Source organism: Acromyrmex echinatior, chromosome 2, assembly GCF_024713525.1.
Source record: "Acromyrmex echinatior isolate Ae372 chromosome 2, ASM2471352v2, whole genome shotgun sequence".
Taxonomy (NCBI): domain Eukaryota; kingdom Metazoa; phylum Arthropoda; class Insecta; order Hymenoptera; family Formicidae; genus Acromyrmex; species Acromyrmex echinatior.
In genome coordinates, this window is record NC_141853.1 from 17,973,205 (window position 1) to 17,999,930 (window position 26,726).

The 26,726-nt window shown below is 40.2% G+C and overlaps 2 protein-coding genes and 1 pseudogene across 9 annotated transcripts in view; 1 reads left to right on the forward strand and 2 right to left on the reverse strand.

Annotated features, from left to right (window-relative positions):
- The window catches only part of LOC105143509 (uncharacterized), a 559,838-nt gene that overhangs the window by 293,214 nt on the left and 239,898 nt on the right, over positions 1-26,726 (forward strand). The window lies entirely within an intron of this gene.
- LOC147910575 (uncharacterized) overlaps positions 1-26,726 on the reverse strand; it is a 133,868-nt gene that overhangs the window by 68,280 nt on the left and 38,862 nt on the right. The gene's annotated exons all lie outside the window — the stretch shown is intronic.
- LOC147910577 (uncharacterized) lies at positions 1,210-21,049 on the reverse strand (annotated as a pseudogene).

Consider the following 26,726-nt stretch of genomic DNA (forward strand, 5'->3'; position numbering starts at 1 on the left):
GGTAGATGCCTACTTTGATTTGTCTTGGAATATTGCGCTGTATTTCACCGCACCATCATCTGAATATCTTCCTTTCTGTATCCTCTATATTCCGTCTTTTTACGTTTTTCTATAGCAACTATTTCTTACATATGACGCTAATATAATATTAAAATGATTAGAATTTCTAATTGCAATTTTATGTGTAATGTCCCGCAAAAAATATTTAATTTCAGGTTTGACACTCGTCGCGATTGATTAGCTGATTTTCGAATTATATTGCGAATATAGCGTTTTTATCACACAAAAAATTACCATCTAATTGTTAGATATCATTTCTTTGTCATACAATTTTTATTCCGAAATTAAAAAAATAATTTCTTACAACTCTCTTATTATTTATATGATATATACATATATATATATATATATATATATATATATATATATATATATATACGATATACATATTTTATGCTACCTTTGATTACATTAATTCGTCCTACAGAACATATATAATATTCAATATTCATATTGAACGTGACGTTATACAAATACATACATATTAATTAATATAATAATTCATGTATTATATTATATGGTTCATATGCTTAATATGCAACCCAAATAAATGTAGAAATTTGTTGTTTTCATAATGTGTCAAATTAATAGTAGATGAATTATTATGACCCTAGCAACGCTGCTATTCAACAATGTTACATTGCTGATCATTTTACGAAACGATCGTGAACGCATGCAGTGCGTAGGAGTACGATGCCATGACGCATTCTCGTCTTGTTCTCTCATTATTATTAAATTTATTGTAATTAATTTTCCTATCTACATCTCGTATCTTTGGATGGACACAACCGGGAAAGCACTATACTTTCACGCATATATATTTAAACTTCACTCTCTATATCAGACGAATCTAATATATTATATTTTTTAAAACGTACGTTTGCATGAGTAACAAAATTGCATAACTTACCTACATATTATAATTGATTTATTGAATTTATATACGAAGAGAACGATTTTGCTGGAATATTCCAAAATTGTTTGACATTCAATAGCAATCAGTTTGATCCTATCTAAAAATTTTGATGGTCTAATAAAATTATTTTCAGATCTTATCTAGCAAATTTTTGGATACTTCAGCAAAATCGTTCTTCCAGAGTATTAAAAAATTTTATTGTGTAACAAGTAGTGATATTATGTAAATGTGAATATGATAGCAAGATGAAAATTTTCCGAATTTCCATTAGTTGATTTGTGTTTTGGAAATTTAACATTTTCTTGAAAATCCTTGGCCGCGCAAGAACGAACGGGAACAATAGCGTGTAGACGTGTGCGCGAACTGTAATCTGTAATTAGCGATCCCGATTAGAGTTATTTACGAGCCGAGCGCGCTCACATTGTGTCAGCCATTGTATTTTAATGCCACATCGCCATCTTCACCTTTAGAGCAAGAAAAATGCCGATTCCCCCGCGGCGTACGAAAAAGGAAGTCGGACCGTAACGCTCGACGTGTAACTTACGAATTAACGAAACGGGTCGACCTCGACATCGGGGATTCATTCTTTACTTTAACGACATCATGTACGCGCGCGTATAGCACGGGTTTGCATTCGTGTAGCTTATCGTTGATCCGGGAAACGGTATGTAGTCACTCTTAAGAGAACGTTGTTCCACATTGTGGTGTCGAAACATTCCACTTACTTCCTTGCCAAATTTCACTCACAATATAATTCAAACGTGCGTACGTTGGTTACAAGCGTGCACGTATTGCTCACGAATGTATTCTTTATTCGCCAATCCGAGGATAGTGAACCTTTCCAGGAGCGATGGCTGCGACGATAAATATAACAAAGAAGGCATATCGGAGGATGTTTTATTTCATCAACCATTATATATACATTCATGCGCGTATAAATCTATCAGATAAGAAGAATTGATTAAAATAAAATTGCTATTATTATTTTACAATAAATAAATAAATCAACCTTTGAATTTTTTTACGTCACTGCATCAACAACGGACATTCATCTATCTATAATTTGGCAATGCTAAATATATCTGTTTAATATTTGAATAGTGTCTATCAATTACGGATCCATTTGTACATTAATGTGATTTTAATTAAACTCAGCCTCGCTAGCCGCCACGCAAAATAGTTTGGGCAAATACGTGTAACACCAGTATACAACGGACACATGCAACTTTTAAAACAGTTTTAAACGAACGTCTCGCACGAGATATTTCGAATGTTTAACGAGATCGTAATTATCGAGGCAAATAGCAACATTAAATATACATAAGCTCACTTCGGCATGGATAGTGGGTTTTATTATTTTTTTCAATCGTCTCTCTTATAACGTACACACGCACACGAACTTTACTACGTTATAATCTGGAAATTGTCTGTATAAATTAAGTCTGCCGACAAACATCTATCAAGACTGTAAGCACGGAAAGGAAGCGCATTTTATTCGAACGCTAAGGTGCATCGCCTCCGGGGTTTTTCCAGACGACACACACGAACGCTTTTCCCGGGCACGTTACTGGCCGCTAACGTCGACATAAGAAATGTATCGGGCGTAATCAGTATGGTTAACCAGCCGCTAACTACGTACCCAGGCAACAATTAAATGCATTAAGACTCGAGGTGCATCGTGTACGCACTAATGTGCGCTCATGCATTGAAGTTTCTCAGGACGATCCCTTCGATGCTTTGCCTTCGAAGGACGCATTAAGGGTATCCGTTTCTGTCTCGCTTACACTGAAAAAAAAATTCTGGTTGAAAATGAACAAATCGAAATTTTCTAATTAAACTTATCAAAATTCTAGTTGAGATAATAAGAATTCTGGTTGATACAATATTTCTGTAAAATCTACTAGAATTCTTATTTTTATCAGAATAATTATATCAATCAGAATTCTATCTTAACTAAAATTCAAATAGATTTAACCAGAAAATTCTGATTCATCCAGATTCATTTTCGACCAGAATTTAATCCAACTATTTAATCCAACCAGAGAGACCATTTTTCTCAGTGTACTCTTTTTTCATTTTCCTTTCCTCTACTTTCATATTTTAATTTATTTATTTATTAATTTCCGTGTATATTAATTTTGTAATTTTAGTTTATTGTTTATTGCATCTTCGATCCTAGCGTGAAAGTTAATGCCTTATACACACACTTTCTAATTTATTAGAATTATATTCACTTGCGTAAAAATTTTGAGGAAGCTGTTTTTTGAATAAGAAAATCACGTACTTAAATGAGTTCGAGTACATTGCGATTTACATTTTAAATGAATCCGAGAACGTGATGCTCAAAGTATTTTTGAAAAAAAATTATAGATCGCTTTTTAAAAGAATTCAGAACAGTACTATTTTTTCTCGGATAGCTGTTTCCAGTTCGTTGCACATTGTACGTTTCTCTCTAATCCCGGTGTAGTAGCATCCATCATTGTTTACTCGTAAAACATGCACGCACACGCAGGCCCTCTTAACGTTCCGTCGTGTATCGACTCGACTCATCTTCAGCGTGCCGCAGCGACGTGTAATTATTCAATGAAGGCCTTCTACGTGTACGCACCCGATTGATGTCGCTGATTATAACAGCAATTACCATTAGCATACTTAATGGTATCAAGTGCAACGGCAGGCAGTGTATGTTACGAGGTATTCTCAATAGTCGAGTATCGCATCTAAGGAAACACATGGTGTTCATATATCTTTAATACCGGCGAATTTTTTATTGCAGATGAAATTTAGAAAAAATGATACTCGTAGCTGCTTATAGTAACGATATTGTAATAATGAAATAAAATATTCATATAACTGCTGTGTTTTCTTTAGTTTGTTTCAAATTTATCTCGATGTAGAAGTTTGCGCTTAGGTTTTATTATTGTGCAACTTTACTACGCATAATTTCTGCAACCTGTCTTATTATTTTATTAAGCAATACGATAAAATAATTTATTGTAATTAATTACAAACGTTGCATTTTGATGTAAAGTTATATTAACTTTTATAATATAGAGATATAAGAAAATTGTATGATATTGATTGTAGAAGATTGAAAGAATATTATAAGAAAATTTTGAAAAATTTTGAAAGCAGAATGGCAGGTAGAAAAGTGTAGTGTTTATAAAAAAATTGTTAATTTATGTGAAAAAAACATTAAATATTTCCTTTGCACGTAATAGAATAAATTTTATGTAATGCGTACAATGTTACGGATGACAGAAAATAAAGGATTGGCATGCAAATATAATATCAGTGTGCTGAATAAAAAATGCCGCATAGCTGTTTTCATTTGCGTTTTCGTATTTATCCAAAGCGCAATCGTCTTTTCGCGCTTACGAACGCGCCGATACGTAAACAGGAACGTCCCCGTTGGAACTTTATAATTAATATGCGCACGGCCGGACGGCTTTTGAATAATTCCACGGTAGCGTCTCGACTTGCCGCGATGAACTTTATCGACATTAATTAAAAACGTGGCGGCGCACTCGCCGTGTAGTTTGCGTCCCCGCGCTTATCGCCGCGACCGGGCGTTCGGGGCAAACATTGTGAAAAAGCGAAAGACCATTGCATATCCGTTATCAATCTCTCTCTCCTCCCTATCTTGCTCTCCCTCTCTTTCAACCCCCATCACCGTTCTTTCGTTAGTATTCGACCTCTCCACCCTTTCGCCATCGCCCCTTTCACGCCTCGAACCCTTTCGCAACCGCGAGAACCTTCCTTACGAAAGGCAGATGAATATTCATGCTCTCGTGCCACTGTCGTGGTCGCCATTGGACATCAGTGGCAATCAACTGACACGAACGAATGGCCGAAGCCATAAAGCCGTGTCGGATGTATCTGGAAAAAAAAAATGCGGGCGTGTAACGGAACGGCGAGGGAGAGCAGCTGGCGGTTTGAAATCGGCAGCGGGCGCTATCCATGAATTATTTGGCCACTCCATTAATAACGAACGATGGGAGCGTAGATGACCATCGACGCTCGCGGCGGTGTCGACAGGATGGAAAAAAACGAGGAGACCGTGCGGTTTTCAACTTGAACCTCGAAAAACGTATAATTGCATCAAATATTATAATTGGTTTCTCACTAGCAGAGTTATTCGATTGATATTTTGCGTATGCAAAATTTCGCGTAATTTCGTGTAATTCGTGATACTTGATCATTAAAAAAAAAAAAATCGAAAGAAAAAGATAATAGAACAACGTTCACATCGTTCATCCGACTGACTCCGTTCTCTGTCATGCGTGAAAACCGCAGGTGCCGATACGCTTCTTTGAAGAAACGAAAGAATAAAATCGTCTCTGTACGGGGGTACACACGTTCGGTAACGCGCGCCGCAAGGTAGGGAAACGAAGACGAGTCGCAACGAGGACTTAACGCAACCGGAAGTGGTATTATACGCGCGAGCAAGGATACTCGTCTAATTGTCGGAGAGAGATAATTCCGCGCGATTTGCATACGTTTCCTCGTCCGTTAGACCGAGGTGCGTCAGCCGGGCAATTAGCGATTACTGATTAAGTCAAACGGCCGGGCCGGCTCGGTCAAGAGCTCAGTAAGGGGGCGAGGAGGAAGAACCGTGAAGGAGAGAACGTGGTAGCGTAGGAGGCGCAGGGGGAAGAGACGCAACGTGGCGGACGGGTGCGAGGGTGCTGATGGTGGCGATTGATATCTGGTGGGAGGAGTGATGGGTGCCCCGTGTAAAGCTCGGCTTTCTGGCTCGTCTACCAAGTCCGATCTATCCGAGGATTCTTATTGTATGCTAATTATCACCGGGTTAATCAACGCGCGCTCGCGCGAGCCTCCTCGCGCGGGACCGTATTATCTTCCACCGCCGCGGATTTCCGGACGTGGGGTGACGTAAGTGCGCGCCGAAGAGCTGAGCCGAATTAATTGGCGGGCTGATGCCGAATCAGCGGCCCTCGTTATGCTCGAACTCGCGTCTGATAGACGATGGTATGGTATTCTCCCTCGTGAATTTCTATTGTTTCTTTTGACTTGGGAGCTCAACGTACCTACACGCGATGACCGTTCTGGAACGAAACGTAATCGGTTTATCTGTATTGATAAGCTTCTTGTAACAAGAGAGCGTTACGTCCTTCTTGAGAAGTTATTAGAAACATTAAGAAAATTAATCTAATCTGTAAATTTTAGTGAGTACAAAGGAATATTTGGGAAAGATCCAAGTAGAATGAATGCACTGGTTTGTTTTGCGCTCTATTACGTTTTGTATAATTATTACACTTATTAATACGCTCATTAGAAAGTAGTGTCGTTATATTTCATTATTTTACATTTGCGTCTATTTTTTTTTTTTTTTAAAGAACCTCAAACCAGTAGATTCTCATTAAACTCCTTCTTCGCACAGCGTTACTCGTCGTACCAGTTCTAATGTCATTACGTCGCGAATAATCACCTTCTCCTTTCGGTTACGCACTAATAATCGTTGTTGCCGCGAGGGCGTAGAGTACTTGACGCGAATTTCACTATATTATACTACCTACACCTACGGTGAACTCCGGACATGAGATGTCGTAAACGCTCTCGCCGAAGAGACTACGCTTGAATTAATTGGCGGTCTTGGATGCAGGCGCGTCGATGGTGCTCGCGCGATCGTGTCGGGTAGTTTACTTGGTTTGTGATAGGAGAAATCTGAGCTTCGCGGATTTTTGCCTTCCTTTTATGCCGTCGTCGATTTGCATACGCACGCACATCGCGGCGCGGGCAGGCTATTAAGCGTGAGAATTAGAAAACCGCTGCTGCTGAATATAAAGGGGATTAATTAACTCCGATGTGTTTTTTCGTCAATCTTCTTCCCTGTTGCGCGGGCCCGGCCGCATTAACTACCTATCACTGATACGATCTGCTCGTGTAAGAACCGCGTGGTAATTACGCGCTATTTTCGTTAGGCGCGTAGCACGTAGTACGACTTAATCACTTTTCTCGTGCAACGAGTCGTGGTCGCTCTCGCAAATTTGTTTAGCGCAGGAAAACCGCTTTCACACCTGCCCAATTAATATCAGGGATTCGATACTTACCTTAACTTTTGCTGAAAGACTTAGCAAACTTCAGTATAATTTACAGATCCAAAGAGTTGAAATAAGATTTGACATTATTTTAATGAATAATTTAAATTCGTGTCTCGAATTACATATTCAATGTCCTTGCGCAATAGTTTCGCAAATGGCAACCGAACGGAAAGCCGCAGGTGACACGTGTTGGAGAGATGGAGCCGCTGGTGGCGTGCATCCTTTGGAGAAGCAGGAGAAGCGTCCAAGTCCAGCTCCGATCGACCCGGTCTCATGTCCGCGGTCATTATCGCCGTAATTATCATGTCGCATCCACGCCCGACGCCTTTCAGCTCCGAGGCATAGGCGAGGTGAGGCGAGGCGAGGCGAGGCGAGGCGAGGCGAGGCGAGGCGAGACGGGGCGAGACGAGACGAGACGAGACGAGGCGAGCGCCGTCCTTTTCACCGCGCGAAAAACCGTGCGTGGCCGTGTGTGTTACCTATCGCCGTGGATACCTCCACGGGCAAAGGGAGGGGTCCGAGAGAACCTGCGTATCGTTTTATTTGCATTTTAGTATGCCGCTGTAAAAGTTTTAATTACGTCCATCATAAGAGTCGGCACGGTCCGTCCGTTTGTTCGTGTGCGCACGCCCATGTGTGCTCACGGCCGTCGTCCGCACCCCTTCTCTCCCAGTTCCACCCCCGTGCACACCCTCGGGGGTCTCTTTTGCGACGAAAAGCGGGATACGTTAGGCGGACGGTAGGTTAGGTTTTACCCTTTTGTACGATAAAAGGGGGCCGGGAAAGGTAGCGGCCAGGCGGCGCGTTACATTTAAGACTTACATTTAACCGGGGGAAACGCACTTTTTCAAAGTTATTTCCCGTTGCTTTGTACCTGCGTTCTTCTTCGTGTTTCTGTATCCCTCGAAGCATCGGATATCGTACACTTAATTTTGATATTAATACTGCCAATTATTACAGTTAAGTATTAATGTATCGATTTTTAATTTTTAAAATTACATTGTGTCGAATCAGATATAATTGTACATTTTAGTCTCGAAAGAATAATTTACATTTTTAATCATTAATGGCATTTATTACGAATTATCACATTCGATTCTCCAATTAAGATATTAGACAGTTATATAATAATCGCGAATGTGTTTTTAAAATATCAAGCGCTGTTTTTAGTGCGAACGTTGAGACTGGCAAGTATTTCGATTAAATTTTCGAGAGACATCCGTTACCGCGCCGACTCTAAAACCAAACAGCAGGAACGTTAATGGTTTTCCGCTGTCGTTATGCGGTCGATCTTTGAGCGCGGAGCGACTGCCGTATTTTTCCATAATTAGCAGCCAGGAATTAACAATGGTTGGTCGTGCCCGGCCGCTCTGGGATCGCTCGTGCAGACACTGAGACTGTTCCAGAAAGATAAATAAATTATCACTTAAAAGAACTAACGAGTCGTTAGTTGCTCGGTTTCTTACTCTTCATGAATATGAATCGGCAGTGCGCATAACGCTTTGACGGCCAAGTTTCGACATCTCGTTTCTTCCTTAATTATTGCCGTAGCGCAATTATAACATTTTTAATCTAATTGCGCTTATTTGAAGACGTTTCTATTTTATATGAAACTAAAAAGCAGCTAATTAAGTATATCGAACATAAGTCTCAGATCGATAAATTCATTATATAATTGCATGCGTATATTAGAATTGAAGATGATTAATTTCTTGTTGCAATAATTTAAAAATTATTCAATATGAACTGTTGTAAAGTACTCGAAACAATCCGACGGTTATACAACTGCGTAAAACATTCGTTTCAACAAAAATATTTGTTTCTAATTGTGTTGGCCGATTTTTTTTAAATTTCTAATTTCTCGCAATCACCTCTCCCTTTGATGTCATCGACCGGTTTGAGCGGATAAGTAACACGAACGGTTACATTTTATGGAAAAGTGGGTTTCCGGCGATCTGAAACCGCTATCGGAACGATCATTGGGCAACCTTCTTCGCACCGGGTCCCATTGAAAACTCCACTCAGTTCCCACGTGCTGAAATATAATTCGCAATAAACCAAAGTGATAGTAGGTTAAGTCCTACGATGTTATCTGCCGGATAATTGCCTCGTGGACTCTAGCAATGTCTATGTACAGGAATCTGAAGCAATCCGTCGTCTGTCGTCGGGTGAGAATAAAGAACGATTCACTCTTTTTCGCTTCGTTTGTTCAGTGAAGGAAAGAATACATCAACTCTGTACTAACTAAATGAATTGAATTTTTTTCGACAGCATTCTAGATAAAAAAAATTTGCCTTTCAATTAATATTTTTATCGATGGAATATATATGTATGATTTATTTTATACATGGTATGAGAACAAAAGAAATTCTATTTACTTTTTTTTTTACGTAAAAAAATTCATGATCCATTCTTTACACAAATATTATTATTATTATTTTATTATTTTATTATTATTATTAAATTATTATTATTTCATATCTATATCGAGCGAAGCCACTTCTATCTAATGTACTACGTTGCGTCTGGTCACCCTCCTTAAAGAAAACGCATTTTTACGAGTATCTCAAGAGATATGTGTCTGATCGTCGAGAAGGGTGCGAGAGTAGATACACATGGGAAGAGGGAGGAAAAGGATTCCCATCGGTTCCGATAACGTATTGCCAGAAGGCCTCGTATAATCAACAGATTAGCCGAGGAATAGATCAGAGGCGATGGGCAAAGAAGACTCGGTTAGCTAAAAGCCTCGACGTTGGCCATTAACGGAGGGACTCTGATTCTGTTCTTGTCGGCGTATATATGTGGCGTAGTGTAAGAGACGCGTGGAGGTGGGAAAATGCGATTATAAGTCACGAGGTGTGTCTGTCTGTCACCCGGGCTCTACTTAGGAAGCATGGAATTGATTGGATATGGGAACCACGGCAACGGCCGAAGATGAAAGACAAAAGATCTGCACTCCGGCTAACAAAGGAAATCTGCTTTCCCAAAAGCCAGTGAAACACGGTGATCGCGTTTACGCTGAACGAACCGTCCGCCTTATAAATGTCCGTTGTAAATCTCACAACGCGGAGATTAAATAACCATAATACAATACAAAACAGTCGCTGATTTAATTATGTCTCTTAATTAGAACCCGTACGTATAAACGGTATAAATTGAGGTAACCATTTTTTTCTTAAATTACATTAATGTTCTCGAATTCTTCCTGCGATGTATTCTGAATTACATCCAACGGAAGAGATTTCAGTGAGAGATCTTTACGCGACGCCGCGTCATTCCGCGTCTCAAATGCGATTTTATATGAAATCGCAGCATGCGCACGGCAGGCGCGATCGAGTAGTCCTCGCGGTATGTCCGGAGTCGTGAAATAAACCGCTTCACACGCGGGAACGAGAACGGAACTGTCGTTCGAACCGCCGGATACGACGGCTACGATCTGAGAGGATTTGCACGACACGCTGGAGAGCGGGCCGCTTCTCTCCACGTCGTTTCTCGCACGCAATCGAGACAAACGTACTTAAATGCACACACGAGCGCGCGCGCGCGCATGTGTGTGTGTGTGTGTGTGTGTGGCGATTTAGCGCGAGTGTACGCGCGTATACATGTATACGCGCATACTGATACTCGCGGAAATGGAAGACTCCGTGGTGCGTAGGTATCCGAGAGGGATCTCTCATCGAGAGATTAGCATTTCCGCTTTTCTCTCAACAATTCCTCGTTCCCGTACGGATTATCCGTTAATCCGCGCGGGCCAACGGCGGGAGGTGGAGTAATTCGGTAGAGCGAATCTTCCTCCAGGTGCCTGTATCAAGTATTATTTCAGTATCGTTCCGCGCCCGAGACCCTTTCTCGTACGAGATACATACATATGTATGTATATGTGTGTGTGTGTGTGTGTGTGTGTTTTGTGTGTGTGTGCGTGCATTCAGGGCGCGAGGTGGGCACATCTGAAGCGAGAATGATTATTCCGACGGATCAAACTGAATCGTAAGAAGAGAGGTCAAAGGTCGAGAAATTTTACGTCATGCAAAAACGGAATTCGGAAATTGAATGTCGTTTGACGAGCTTTTATCAATTTGCGGGAGATTCGTGGGTCTCGCTTATACATCGAATAATATTTTCGCTAAAAACAGCTTATTATGATGAATTTGTAAGTCTGTGTACGTTATTTGTTGATGCGTTTCTGAATATAGTATTTTATTTAATCATCTGCCTAGAAAATTCTGCTTTGCAATTGAATCTTCTTAAAAACTGCTTTCATTCCATTAAAATCATACTGTTTCTATATATGAATTAGGTCATTCCACAACGATTTGGTTTAACATAATTAGAATGTTTGATAATCACTAATTAAGGTTGCGATTACATCGTATTTATGAAAGTGAGGCTTTTCCAATCAACTATTTCAATGAATTTGGATGAGATTAATGAACAATTGTCTTAATTATATCTGGATGTGTACATATTTTGCTTATTCTTCATATGTTATAAAAAGATATATAAATATAAACAGGTAATTTTGAAGCATTATATATGTCAGCGATTTTTACGATTTTTCTGCTTATACAGCTTATACAGCTTATACAGTCGTTTTCGATAGCTCGCCTTATACCCTTAAAGTAATATATATACAATATATATATCCTCACTTCTCTTTGAAGGCTATGTAGTTGCGGCCGCTCTCTCTTCTTCGCGGGAGTCTCCCACCCAAATCAAAGCCACGGTAGTAATAAGCACCCGTGATGCCGTGGAAGCTGAGAAGGGTGGTGGTGCAGGCCGGATGAGGTGGTCGCTGGCAAGGAAGAGACTTGCCGAGTGGTCATACGTGCTGGACCGAGTAGTCGGATAGAGGAGTGTGATGCATTATTGAGTGGACCGCGGCGGGGGTGGGAGGCGGGGGGGGGGGACAGGGGCGACGTATATAATCGTGCACACATCCTCATCCGTCTGCTAATGGACTCCATCCACCCGTTTTGAGCCCCGTATCTTCGCCCACTCGCCCCCTTGTCGCCTCCAAACCCACCCATCCACCCCCTCGACGCTCGGGCGTTAGCGGACATCGTGATATTTTCGCTGCCTCAAGATTCATCCGGGGGTGTACGTACCGGTATTACAGATATACGTAGGTGCTGGCACGTACACTGCTCGCACACATCGTTGCGCGCGCGAGAAAATGTGCGACCAGTAGCGTAACGAAATTCTGCTTTCGTAAGGTAGCAGTTGAATCTCTGTAAAAATTGCGTTAATCTGTTGTTGAAATCGTATTACTTCGGCATTACATCATTTCGCATTGATCGTTTCTGATTAACATAACGAGAATGTTCGGTAATCACAAATTATAGCCATTACATTGTATTTACAGAAATAAGACTTTTCTAAGTTATACCTGCGTAAAATCAGAGTAACGTAAAATAATTTCTTTTATTACTTAAATTTAAAACAACAAGGAAAAAAGTATAGAAGGAAGGGGAGAGAAACATTGCTGTATTTCATATATAAACATTAACATATATGGCCATCATTAAAAGATCCCGTAATTAAAACGTAATCTAATCTGCGATCTAGTCTTGTTCGCCCATATTTTGTTTCTTATTGATCAATTGTGTTAAATCATGATGACTGTTTTCATTTCTCTGTTTCTTTCTCCATCAAATATCAATATAACATCAAATCGTTATGCGATAGTACACCATTATACCGAGGAGAACGGAATCGCGAGCGAAACATTTTCTCAAAAAAAAAAAAAAAAAAAAAAAAAAACACGCCGCAGTCATTTACGTTATGAGAGTATCTGCGGACAGCATTATTTACCATTATAGTTGTGACGGATAAACCGGTCGCATTTCCGCGCTGGCTAATTATCTCATGGCGGAAACGAAAGGGGCTCTTGCGCCCCGACGCAACCCTTACTTCTACGCCACTATCCCCACATATACCCGCGTGCGTCTCATACGTACGTACTTTCACGGACACCAGAGACGCGTTATTATTGGATTACATTTTTAATCCGCCCTCTCTCTGCCGCCAGCACCGCCACCCACCCTCTCTCTAACAGTCCGCCATCCTCGCCGACTCCCCTATGCCCGACGTCGTCGTAGGTACGTACGACCCCGCGGCGCATCCTCTACTTTCGTATTCCGAATGGAATTACTATGCAGGAGATTTCATTTGTTATATATGCGCGCTACAAACGAGCGCATTTTCGCTTAGGTTAATCGAATTATGGAGAGACTGCGAGTAATATATGCATTTTAAATCCGTGCCACCTTTCGTGTACGCTACGTTCTGCCATGGATGTTATATATCAATGGATCTATTCTTCGTACTAATTATAGTTGTCCTCAAAGAACTTTCACAATGTCATATTATACAGGCCGTTCTGATAACAACGCGTTCTACACGTGCGAGTAATGCATAAGACAGCAAAAACATAATTTATGTACAAATAGCAAGATAAATTACATAATTGTCTAAATAAACGCATAATTGCAATTACAATATTAAAATTTATTTTTATATTCCAGAGGGAAGGATATTCTTCTTTTTTTATACATATATATATATATTAGGTCACCGTGCTATGCTTTTTGATATATTTTACTGTTTATTTGGCGATAAATTTATTAATCTGCAAATGTTCTGTTCGCCACATAAAACGCAATATTAACGATATGCAGTAATCACATTAGGTGTCGGCCGCGTTAGCCATGTTCGAATATATATATTCAGCCATGCGTGATACTTGCAATATAACAGTGCGTATTTTTATTGGCTCATTAACAAAGCCGCAATTGTATCGTTAATGAAATGACTATTGCCTATACTATGGGTCGTTCTTCGCACTCGTGACGGTTAATGGCAACCCGCTTCAACCGCAATACGATCCTGGACATCGTATACTATTACACGCAGCCTGATCTCATCTATTTTTAGATTGATTGAAACGAGATCTATTTACCTTTTAACTATTAATAGTATTAATAATTATTAAGTAATTATTTAAAATGCAAATATATTTTCTCTTTTCATACATATGCACGATGATATAAATCACGCGCAGCCATTATCGTTAAGTAAAATTGTACGTTATTACAAGATCAAATGTTAACTTATAAAGAAAAGAAGTCGCGGAAGAAACTTCCTACTTCTTCATCGTTGCATTAAGCCATTCGACTTAATAACGATTGACACGCATGAGCCGTAAGATTGTTACATGCGCGGCCCATAATGCGGCTTTTAACAAGTCGTGTTCGAGCACCATATCGCTCTTGCCGGCGAATCGCTTCCTTCCTCGCTCGAAAACCTATAAAAACGTCAGCGGTACCGACTGCTCGAAGGATCGTTACGTCCTCCTCGTTAATAACCGAGGCCGGTTGCCTTTTCGATCCGAGCGTCGTGCTAATTAGTTCCTAACGCTGAATACGAGCGGCCGCACAACGCCCGCCGTTTCCATGGAGTCGGCTTTACTTTTCGCGCACAGCTTGAGTCCCGTTTTCATCGCGATGATCGCCTTGCAAGGACTCTCCGCGTTTTCGAATCGCTCGCACGGAATAATATAATGAAACCGCCGTGTGTGTTGGAAAGGATCTGCCGGAGTTGTTAAAACGGTATGCGACGACAGTTTCTCACGAATTCTGTCGCTCCGAAAACACGCGAATTTAATTACTCGATATTGTTAAATTCGCACTATCATTACTAAAATCTGTATACCATACATATTGAAGTCTACCGAAGAATTGTGGTATCGAACAGACACAATTTTCAAATATTATATTTGAAATTTTATAATGCGGAGTAAAAATGATTAATCCAGTTGTTAGAACATATATATGAGACTTTAAGGTTTTTAAATTCTCATTGAAATAAGAAACGTTCACACTTACATATTACATGGGGTGATATTTATACTAGTGAATTAGCATGAAATGTTTATGTATTTTCAGTAACTATTGAACATTATCAATAACACACGAGAATATATATGACTTAAACGAGTCGAGTAACGATAAGTTCCGATTTTGAACAATCATCTTAAGAAGATGTTCGGGTGCGACGGTTCTGTCGGTGGGTTAAACGTTAACTGGGGTCGTGAGTCGACACAAAAGTTTCTATCCGTCGTTATATCGGAGAAGACGATGACTGTTCAGTTCCTGATATACGTGACTGCGGCACAATGGGACCGTGCTTGCCTCGTCGACGTACCAATCGCTGCCCTGTCACAATACGATCGGCCATGATCACTCACGAATGAGACAAGAGTGACGACGTATGGCTACCGTGCGGTCCAGAAAGCTCGACCCTATTCAACGTCTCTAAATTACGGCGCGCAGTCACGATCGCGCGCGTGATCGTGATTCCTCGCAGTGGATTTGCTCGCCGAGCGGAGTTTTATACGATTCACGCTTCATAAGCACGTATACAATGAAGTGCGTAAAACGCGAATGCGATGCGCATTGATAATCCCAAGACAAAAACGTTGATTGTTCTCGCTTTTGTTAATAACGAAAACTGCAGTAATTGTAACATGGATAAACTTTTATTTAATAATCCAATTTATCAGTACACACCCTGAGAAAAAAATTGATTGATCTAACTTAAAATACATATATAATAACTAAATTATTTGATGAAATATGAACGATTCATAATTTTTCAAATAACCAGATAAATTTGCTTGGTCTATTTTCAATAAGAAATTGTAAGAAAATTGAATTTGCTAGTGTAATCGCGGTAATTTAAATCGAAATTACTGTTATTTCGGTTTTTTTTCTCTCATAATTTCTCTGTCTTTGCGGCGCCAACAATAGTTGGCCCCGTTAATCGTTCACTGGCGCAATCATGATGCGTATCTCGCTCTGACAATTGAAAATCGTGATCTTCACGGGAATTAGGCGTACCTAATTATAGCCTAACAATACGCCATGATCGTAATTAAAGAGTTATATTGTTTTAAATGCGATTCATTATACGAACGTTATCAATTTATACGAACGTTATAAATTTCATATAAAAAAAATCATGGCAGTATCGTTTCCTGTTGTGAAATGATTAAAACTTGTTCGTCAAATTAAAGCAAACAAAATTACATTAAACATACGTTTCGTGGAATCAACATTGAGAATCAACTGACATACGATACACAGTCGCGCGTTTCTGGACCTGGCCGACACACGCGACTATCTTTTCATGGGTGTCCGGTACTTTGCGTGTCTTCTTCAGAAAATTACTTCTCTCCGTAGGTTAATGTGCGACCGGTCAGGATATAGTAGGGCCAGGGTGAACAGGATATGACCTCCCTACAAAGTGTCCCTTCGCCGTCGCGAATCTGCTATACATGCCAAAATGAGCCCACTTTGACTGTTCAACCACTATTGCAAGTCGAGTCTCGACCGCTCATCTCGGAAATTACTTCCGCCATGACATTGTCGTTGTCGTCCACTTTCGTCACGTATGCAAAGGACTCCATCACGGGGCAAGTCCGTTGAAGGAAGTCGCTCCCTTTGCTGGGCAATATTTGCCATTATTCTTTCGTTCCCAGTCACTAAAGGCAATATGCGGCAACACTCTGAGTTGCTAGTTTATTTTTTCTCCTAGTTGCAAGGCAAGCTCGTTGCATTTGCATGCATAAAATACGTCTTGCGCTTTTACACCATCGGTATAAAAACACAGGATCGGCATAAATTATAAAAAAAAAGAAGAATAAATTCAAATAGAAAAGTTATTAAGTTATACTATAACAGTTATACTATAACTATATAAAAGAATTATTTTAAGGATAGGATTGAAAGGATAGTTAAAAGCGAATAAATCACACTTGGAGTTTGGTTCCACCCAAACCGACCTTGGAGTAAAGTCTCGTTAGAATTCTGAGCGATCTCGCAGAAACCTGGCGGCAATGGGATCGTTCCTCGAAGGTGTCTGCAAGATTTCAAGGGCGGAGCTTGGAACGCGCGGCTCGATCGCGCTTCTCCCGCGAAACCGGTCGTTATCCGGCGGTTATTGATTGACTCTCGTTAGCGCCGGCTATTTGTTTTGTCAAGTGTGAGAACCGGAACTTTCTACCTCTGCATTTGGCTGTATATGTAATTTTAGGAATTTTTCTTTGTAATTATCTTATTCTCTCGATGTTGGAATCGTTTTTATTGTTTCTCATATATTTTGCTGATATTTTTACAAGGATACGTAGAATTAAATGTAAGAACAACACACGTGTGTGTGTGTGTGTGTGTGTGTGTGTGTGTGTGTGTGTGTGTGTGTGCATAGGTGAAACAATTGATGAACGTTATGGGGAAGTAATAACGACTGGAAGACGTTGGACTATGAAAGGAAGAGCGTGGCAGAGGAGCGATTTGTGGAGGGCAACGGGCATGACTATGGCAACAATGGCATACAGGAATCTGTCAATCCACATACATGTCTTCCATGAAGGCGGCTTCCTTCTTGAGCATCGCATAGAGGGCATCCGGACGCCGCATCACGGCTAATGACATGCATCACGACTTTTCTCGTACGCGACGTTCGAAAACCGAACGAATATGGCGACGTACCGTTCACGTCTCGTTCCTTGTCGGCCGAAGCTTTCAGGTATATCACATAAAACCCGGTCGCCCTTCTTCCTGCTCGGGTATGATTAATATAAAATAAATGATTGTGCCTGGCATCCGGTCTCACAGAGCCGGCCGAGTGGATTCCTGCGTTGGCTGCCCCTCCCCCCCCCCTCCTCGTCTCTTTTATTCTTTTCACGATCATTCCGCGTAATTTGTCGGTCAAGTCACCACGGCTAGTTTCATGTCATTTCATGGTTATTGTCCAAGCGAATTGTCGAAGAGCACACTTCCGATCTGCCAGCCGATTCGTTGCAATTGCATTTTTTTTGCGAGCGAATTTGCTTCGACAGTCGTAACGTTCAGTGGATAAGTAGACGAACAGATATGGCTTATTGTACGAAGATGTTTTATGAAAAAACGTACTGTCTTTGTTGATTTTAATAATGATTTAATGATGATCGTTGTTTATAACTTTTGAAGTATGTAATTATTAAATATACCTTTACATATTTTTTACGTTTTTCACAAATGTTAGCAATTTGTCAAAGATAAAATAATATTTTAATTAATTCCTCATTCCTCGCGATGCTATAATTTTTATGTTATTCCAACATAGAAAGTTGTCCTTAGAAAGGACTCCCCTTTCCGAAGAAAATTAAATAAACTCGTTACACGATATCCGTTGTACCAATTCAAAAGAAGACGTGCAGACACGAATAACGAATTTCCAATGACAGGAAATCCTTTTTCCCTCGCAACCCGTGTAGTCGTTGAGGGATCCTCTCGTAATGGTGGAATGGGGAAGGAAACGGCGTGATTGGAAACGTGCAAAGGTTGGCTGGCTCGTGTCTAGACCGGAGTTTCGGAGGGTATAGGACGACGAGAGGGCCTGGCTAGGGCGAAAGGATACCGTCGTGAGGGAAGGAGTGAAGAAGACGAAGAGATCTCCCGAAGGAGTTCTCTTTACCCTCGCGACCTCAAACCGAACGGTGGTTGTAGATCCCTAAAAAACGGATTTACAACCTGTTGCTGGCGCCACTTAAAGATTCCCCTCGATATTGAAAGAATATCCGAAAAGGAGGGTGACGCACCATCCCCGTCGATACCATGCCTGTTTCTCAATACCATGTAAATATAAAAGACCGGATATCAAGAAGGAGGTCGGTATAGAAGAGAGAATGAAGGAGAGAATTTTCATCTTTATCGCGATTATATAGATTTTTGCTTTATAGTTTGATAAACTTTTGTAATGTTTAAGAGTCAATAAGTGAATAGCGCAATATGAAATTATACAAAATAACTTTTAGTTATTATATCCGTATTTATCTTCTAGACATCCTATGTTAGAAACAACGAATTTAGTCTCTTTAAAAATAAGTACATAATATTACAAGTTATATTAATTGATTACGTAACAATATTAGCTATATATATATATTACTTATTATCTTTTAATGAATATTGATGCAGCGGACAGAAATGATGATTAGATCGTAAAAATTCCATGAAAACACCATTTATCCATGAAAAAGAATGTTTATTTTTCCACGTGCCTCATCATGGGATCAATTATCTACGCAATGGACTTTTGGACGATTAATCGCGGCGCGCTTTGCGCTGCGGAAAAACGCTTTATCAGCACCCCGATATGTCGACATTGGCGCGAGAATTACCGGCGCGACGAATAGCTATACGAAGCGAACGGCCACGCGTCAATTAACCGCACAGCTCGATGAACAGTAGCACCACGTATATCCGCCAATAAATCAGGTAAACGGAATATTTCCCTGATTTCCGACGCGTCGTTCATCTTTGAACAGGATCGGTGGTGTAACTGCATCCACGCGTGTAATTCTCGCCTCCAGCTTGTCAATGGAGCGGCGACGAGGGGGTGACTCGAGTACGCGCCGTACGTAACGGGGTAGAATGTGTAACGGCAACAGCAACAGCGGTGGCAGAGCCGGCTCGATTTTGCTATTCATTAGAGCCGTCAGTGGGTAAACAAACGGTGGGTATTCGCGTGTACGGATATGTGATTAACGTGGAGGCTCCGCGTAACCGCCTCGATATCACGAGAGAGCGGGGTTGAACCGCGCGCACCGCACACATCAGCGCACCACCCCCGGTGGGCATCCCAAGCGCACGTTTCCCACGAGGACGTATTCCCGACACTTCGGATGATTCCCATCAATTGGTTGGATTCAGCAATGCGAACGGCATTCAGAAATTGAACGACTCTCGAGTTTAATTGGCGTATCGATTTCTTGAGAATTGTATATTTATTCGGCAAGAAAATATACGCTTCCATCATATCCTGAAGATATTATCTCTGTATGTATTATATTGTGTATATATAATTTGCAACGTTAACAGGAGTAATACAACATTATTAAATTTTTTAAATATTGATAAACAGTATTTTGCATATTTTATCGAATACATTTGTTACTCTTACTTATTTGGTAATATCAATTTCATGGAAAATATGTAGAGTTTTATTAATAGTCTTTTTTGATACATTTTTCACGATCAGTCATATTTCAAAATTGATTTAAGAGGAAAATACACAAGGAAGTACGCACAGTATTTCATGCTTTAATGTAGTCATTCTGAAATTTTACAAGATGCGTAGACAAAGAATAATTATAGTATTCCCATATTAGCATTAAGAGTGCTTTTAATTCGTGCAAGTAATAGCGCCGTAGATTATCGTGCCTATCTAAACCAATTAGCGGCGCTTTCGCGTAGAGATATCGCGTTTTCGGTCACTGCCCAAAAACAAAAGGTATCGCGTACTACCAGGCGATCATCATCAGCATATCATCCCGTGGTGTATTACGCGGCAAGAGGTTATTATACCAATGGAATTCTCACAGAGGAATGTACTTTATAACAATAACAACACGAGCATCTAGCCTTACGGAAGGAACGCATAAAGTACAATGCTTACGTAAGTATTTTCCATCCTAATCCAAACGATTCAAAGGAGACTCGTGAAAGATATCTTAATTCTTTCGATGTCTTCTAGATATCTTTTTTGCTATTGTATCGTCCAGGAATACCTCTGACAAACGCGTGTGCCGTGAAACCATAATTTATTCTTTTCACAAACGTAGTGTTAATGTACAGAAATTGTAACAGGAAAAACAACGGAATCGTTTTATATTTCTCAAAGCATTTCTCTTTCGATTCATCCTTTCCACATATTCTCTCTTTGCCGGCGTGCAGCCTGTATTTTTGCTCGATATCGGGAAACACGTTCGGGACGGTTTGCAACCATCGTTCCCTCGGGAAGCTATCGGCTCGCGTATCGAGAGGAGGGCGAGTGGATTCGGGCAAAGGGGGACGGGGTGGCGACAGAGGGGGAGGGCACATGCAACAAGTAGTTCGGTTTTCAAAGCCCATTGAAATTGATGGCTTTCCCATACCATGACAAACTCGCTCTCCTTCCCCCCCTCCCCCCCTCTCTCTCTCTTTCTATCTCTCTCCGGAGCTTCGCTCTCGCGGACAAGCTTACAATACACCGAAGCTTTTATCGATATTGCAGCAGGATGGAAAGAGAGACCGATGCGAGAGTGGGACGAGCGCGGAAAGTCGATGGCGGGGAACATGGGAGCTTACGGCTTTTATTACTGCATTTTCACCTTGTCACGGCTTCTCGCTTCGACACTCTTTACAAGCTATCGAACGTCAAGCTATTTGCCTCCCCTTCGCACTCGCTTCGTTATACACATCTCTCTGATCCGCTTGCGTGATCCACTATGTAACTTCCTGCGTGTACATCCGATTGAATTATTTGTAACTTCGTCAATAAATTACCGAGAAGCAACACGTAAAAACGGGAATATTTTTCTGATCATTTAATAATAATGGTATTAATAACAGTTGTAATTTTATTGAAAACATTTCTTTCTCTCTTTCGCACATACGTACTCGCTCATTTGCTCATTATCCAGATTTTCTTATTCGTTATCGTATCTTGTACGGGTCAATTAAAATTGTTTCTTTGCAAATTTTGCAATACATTCATGCTACAAATATGTAATTACAAAAAGATTAAGTGTAATTTGTCATATTGTAACGCGGAAGTTTCGTGTTTTCAATTCATGTCAAGCAATAGTAATTGGTCCGTCTAATAGGTAGATCTTAATTACTTTAATTAAGTTGTGAGAGATGGTAGTTTTTACTGACTTTATTAATGATGCACAACTATCATGTTCCCACATCTCGAGATTCTGATTACTTGCTTTTCTTACTTCCATACGAATTTTACTTCGAAAATATTTGCATTGTTGTTTCTCTTCTTTGTTAAACATTTTTTAAACATTTATATTCAATTTATTGCATTATATTGGTACAAGTCAATTATAGAAATTAATTTTTATTTCATACTTTATACATTGAAAGAAAAGATTGATTGAGTATGGCATAGCATTTTTAAATGTAACCAAAAATTGGCAACTGCAACCAAAAATTAATTGCTGCAGCCAATTAAAAAAAGCTAAGCCATATTTTACCATTTAATTGCTGCAGCAGCCAATCTTTTTTTTTCAGTGTATAAGTTTTCTTGATGGATCGCGTCTAAAATGACGCAATTGATCTATTTCGTGACTGCTATAGTTCAATCATAATAAACCCAACTATCTAGTTAAACATTAATTTAGCGCGTATTGCTGTAACGATTAGTATTCATAATTTGTATTAAATTATAAGGTTTCACTAAGATTATGATGGAACGATGTATTAATTCGTTCACGCGCTATCACCATGCGAGGAAAAAGGCGCTAGCTTGTTCATAATCCAGCATGAGAGCATGTGTTTGAGGCGGGAGAGATGTATAAATGAACGAAATGATGCGCGGTTAGTTTCGCGCTGCTTACAAATTATCGTCGTAGTATCCTATAGACAACGTATATCTAAGCGTACATTTTAGCGCGGCGCTTAGGCAAGTACGACTCGATCCTCGTCAGAATTCTTACAGCCGATATTACGTCTCGCCTCGGGGAGTATTCGGTATATTAGCAGTGGTTCGCAAGTTACGACAACACAGAATCATTTTAATCATTTACTCTAGATCATAAGAACAACACGAATAACAGATTTGAACAATCGTCGTGTAGTTTTTTTATTGCATTAATGTAGTTAATATCCCCGAATAAAATAAAAGTATATAGATTTTCTTGTAATACGTTTTTTGATCAAGTACTTTGGAACAGTTCTGCTTCTTCATCAATCCTGAATATTCACGTTTTTCTACTATAAATTTTTCATTTCTTTTTCTTGTCCCGTGTATGATAGATCAGTATCATTATTACAAGACAGGTGAATTTTCCCCAAACCTTCGCATCGCGTTCGATACTTCTTGTCTTCTCGACCATAACTGATTGAGTAACGACGATGCATCGATCCGGGTTCGTTGCGCCGCGATAGCGATAGCAATCGGCATCATTGCGGAAGCGACGTTATCTCTTCGCATCAAGAAAAGCAGCGATGGCAGGAGAGAGGCGCGACCAGGTGAGCGCGGAGCACCTCGGTGTAATACGTTTATAATGATAAGTTGTCATTACCTGAAGTACAAAGTGAAAGAGGGAGAGAGAGAGAGAGAGAGAAAGATAGAAATGAGAGACGAGGCGGGGATCAGGGGAAAAGAGAGGATGAGGGAGGCGGGAAGAGACCAAGAGAAATGATGATCTCGCCGCTGCGGGCTAGGTAATAGCTGGCGGTCGAAGCAGCACGATTATTGATTAGTTCGGAGGCCCGATCGGTGCCGGTGATCCATCACAGATGTGAGGCCCACTACGCCGATTTTCTCTCCCTCTTTCTCTCTCTCTTTCTTTCGTGCGTGTTGCACCCGCCTCCCGTATGGATCCCAAGACGTACGCACGGGGCGCCGCAGCGAAAGAATGGTCTTTAAAAACGCATTACCGAACCTTGTGCAGATCCTTCACTTTCCCTTCTCCCGCTCGCCGATCCTGCCCCGTCACTGCGACGCATCGTGTCTCAGCCAATCAGGCCGATAGATTCGAGACCGACCGATCGTACAGACCATTCAATTATTTTGCAATCAGCGATCCACGAACCTGGGCGCGGATCTTCGTGCCTGAGGATCGAGCCAGTCGAAAGTCATTTGACTGCACGCCCGTCCGATCGTCGGTCAGCGTTCTTAATTACTTCTGTCTCTCCTTTGAACCTCTCCGTTTATGTTATCGGTATCAAGAGATTCTTTGCAATTATACAACCTGGTTATTTATTTCATATATTTTTCACTGTTATGGATTATGCGCGAAAAATTATTATTGTTAATTTTTTTTTTTATGTTTTACCTTATTATTCAGTTCATTGATTGACAATTTGACAAAAGTTGTATTACATTCTCTCTTCATTCCGTCTATAAAATGAATTAGCTTTTGAAATCTATTCTCATCTACGTTAATATATTTGCGCACTGTGTTCATTTCATATAATTTACGATTTCCTCATAAAATCTCTTCTAACGGTACGACAGTTCACCTGCAACATTTTTTATTCGCGCTGTACAATTCATTTTCTAAAGGCAGCCTGTAATATTTTACACAGCGATTCGCTCGGGGCAATTTTCCACCGTCGAGTATCTCCGTACCGAACATGCGACTTTTTCTACTCGCGAGCCGACGCGAGCGGACTCGCTCCGAGATTCATCAAATTTTGTAGGAGCTTGCAGAGCTATCCGCCACCCTCTGAACGCTATCAAAGTGGCATTCTTTAACTGATTGTCCCCCGGAGGTACGTCGGATCGTTCCACGCTCTCGAACTTTTACGATAATCAACTGGAAATAACTTCGTAACTTTATTACGAGTCTCCCGAAGCAGCCCGAGAGAGTCGGGATGCTAATAAAAAATCGAGCGTACCTAGGCGGATTTTATGTCCGAATTTGATCTTCGATGTCGCTCGAGAGAGCGACGGTGGTTCGGGATTCGCATTACTACGGAGGCATTATGATTAATACAGAGCAGAAATGACGAATGGGAACGATAATGGAGAGTTTTATAACTTTTTGAAATGCGCTCGAGATAAGTCGTCGTAAAAATTTATGAAGAATATCGGAAAGTATTTTCCCATACAAATATTCCGAATAGCTTGATAAATAATGTTATAAATGCGTTATAAATGATATATACGAAACATTATTTAATTTAACGATAGAAATTAAAAATCGAATGAATTCGCTATGCGTCGCAAAGGAATGATAACATACAAGAGCACAGATGAAGATTTAAAAACCCTATATTCAAAGAATCGCTCGATTACATCGACATCAACTAAGTGCTCGGCACGCATTCCTAACGTTCAGTCATTTGGTGGCGCCGTAGAATTATAATTTCATCAAATTGACATTAGGCCTCCAACCGCGTCGATTTTCGGAGAGCCGATGATTAGCAGGCGAATGAATGCGAGCTCGTGACGGACTTGTCATTATCAGCGTTACCGAACACATTTACGTCATTTACCAAGTTTCCCGTGTTTGAATTCGACTCCCCGTCCCTGGAGGAGATCTGGACGTCGATTTCTCGCATGGTAATCACCCGTGTCGCCCCTTTCTTTCCTACGTCCTTCGTTCTTCTTCTTGCTCTACCCTTTCGGGTTACTCCGGTGAGGGGATCGGGGGAAACGAGAAATTACGAGTCGGTGCATGATCGCACGAATCGGATGCCCCGAAGGTTCGGTCTGCTACGCATTCTCATTAGCGTCGTCATTAAGTTCTTTGTCGTTCTGCGAGCGCACAGGCGCACTCGCTATTAAAACGACAATGACCGACGCGATTAGCGTTGCACTACCGACTGGATTTTTCGCGCTACATACAAGACGCATTTATTATACGCATTTATTTTCGTTCTGTCTGTTGCTCGAAAACCGTCCTATTCTGCCATTTCTTTGATATCTGCATAAATAAAATCTACATTTATTCAGAACTGAAGGTGAAACTTTGCGATAGAATATATTGATAAGACTTTGAAATTGTGAGATAAATTTGTGTTATACTTACATAGCATCTTATAATTTTGTTACATAATAATTTAATTATAGTATTATACTTGTGCATCGGATAATTAATTGTTAATGTAGTTAAATCGTTAAAATTATAATAAATGTAACGATGAAATAACAATATTACGTGAGAAGTTATAATCTAGATGAACCTTAAAAAAGCTAACAAGAAATATTAACTAAAACATGATACGGGGTAATGAATTAATATGAGAGATCGATTACAGTTATTCCACCATTGCTATCTGCCTGCAAAAGTTTTGAGACACAATAGGTTTTAAAGCGTGAGTCACTCGCGTGCACGAGGCGACTACGATACGTTCCTTGCCCGACGTTGATAATCAAATTCGTCGTGGGATGACGAATCGACCAATTAAAACCCGATCGTTCGTCACGATAAGGACGACTGGTCGATGAACCGCCTTGCCATATTACAGTATAGCGTTGACTTTAAAATGATAAGCACGGCCATTTAATACACGAAGACGCGCACTATGTGATTATAAATAAACGATCTCGAACATTTTTTTTCGGTATTATTATAAATTTTGATTAAAGTAATTATCGATATCAAAATATTTTGACCTAGCGATTTTTTCAACATGAAACACTAAATGAAATATACTTTATTATTATATTTGTTTCTCATATAAAGAGTAAATAATAAATTTAAACAATTTTTTTGGACAAAACAAAACACTAATTACATGAAAATTTAATCAATTACGATGTGAATTTTAATCTTAATTTTAATCTCTCTTCTTTCAAAGTAGTTTTATTCTAGTTTTTCTTTCTAAATGATGCATCGACGATAATTCTTCCGAATGACAATTATATATCCATTAGTGATTTCGACCCTTCAAATTTCTAATAATCGTCCGCAAGCCATCGGTCTCACAGATCCTCTAATTCTTAGCCATTAAAAGGGATTCGTGAAACCGTTACTTCACGTTCACGAACCGCCCTCATCCTGCGCAAAGTATTTTCGGAAATCTCCAGTGGGAAAGAACTAAGCATTCAATAGTCAATATTCTACGTTTTTATTATTTGAAACATGCGAAAGTAAACGTGCAAATAGCCATAAAAAAAGTTTGTGTGTCAATTTTTATATA